Genomic DNA, 946 nt, shown 5'->3' on the forward strand with positions numbered 1-946 from the left:
GAGCTGATTTTTGTGTCGAGGCCTACAGCTACACTAAGACTGTATAGGGGGTTGTAATTGGCTAATACTAGACGGTGATCGCGCTGCAACCTCACTGCGACTCAAATTGGATTTACGTAAATATTGACTTCATGAATATCATGCAAAATGTACAAGTACGATTACGAAGACAACAGAATACACAAAGCGGAAAAAAAATAATTCTTTATGTATGAAATTTGTTCAGCGCGTTGTCAATTTTAGGTCGCAGTCCTGGTGGAATGGGACTGTCAGGAACACAGCCTGGTTCGTTGGTTATGAAACTTATTTGAACTTTCTGCACCCTGAGCTGACTGTTTGTATCGAGACGTACAGCTATACTAGAACTGTCTGGGGCGTGCTTACGTTGGGTGACACGGTCAGAACGGTAGCTGGGGCTGACACGAAAAAGGCGTCTTTTTTTTTATGACAGCAGGGTATACTTATTTCCTCCATGAAAAATGAAGGCATTGTTTAGGGTGTGTCTGTGTGTCAGGGTGTCTGTCTGTCTGTGCTTCTTGGTTATTTGTGGTCAGCATAACTTAAAAACCTCTGGGTGGTTTGAAATGATATTTGATCTGTGGGTAGGTTTTGGGAAGACGAAGGTCACGGTCAACTTTGGTAATCCTGGCGGCTATCCTTGATACTGCAGCAGACCCTCTGGTTTTGCATCCTTTGTTCTGGACATGATATGATGTTATTTCTGAAGCACTTTCTGAAGCACTTCGAGTGTCCCTTTATAACGTCAAACAATACGCCGTGACCACAAACAATTTGTAACGTTATATCACACTTTTCTGACAGGACCCGGTGCTTTACCGTCGGGAAAGGCACTTACTGTAATACCAATTTTTTTCACTAGGCCCAAGTTAAAATGAGTACCCTATCTTCGCTAGGGCCTTCCCTCGGATAGGACATCAAATGAAGG

The 946-nt window shown here is 43.2% G+C and overlaps 1 protein-coding gene across 3 annotated transcripts in view; it reads left to right on the forward strand.

The window, feature by feature from the left end:
- LOC118420783 (epidermal growth factor-like protein 7) overlaps positions 1-946 on the forward strand; it is a 65,317-nt gene that overhangs the window by 54,606 nt on the left and 9,765 nt on the right. The window lies entirely within an intron of this gene.

This window comes from Branchiostoma floridae, chromosome 8 (assembly GCF_000003815.2).
Source record: "Branchiostoma floridae strain S238N-H82 chromosome 8, Bfl_VNyyK, whole genome shotgun sequence".
Classification (NCBI taxonomy): Eukaryota; Metazoa; Chordata; class Leptocardii; order Amphioxiformes; family Branchiostomatidae; genus Branchiostoma; species Branchiostoma floridae.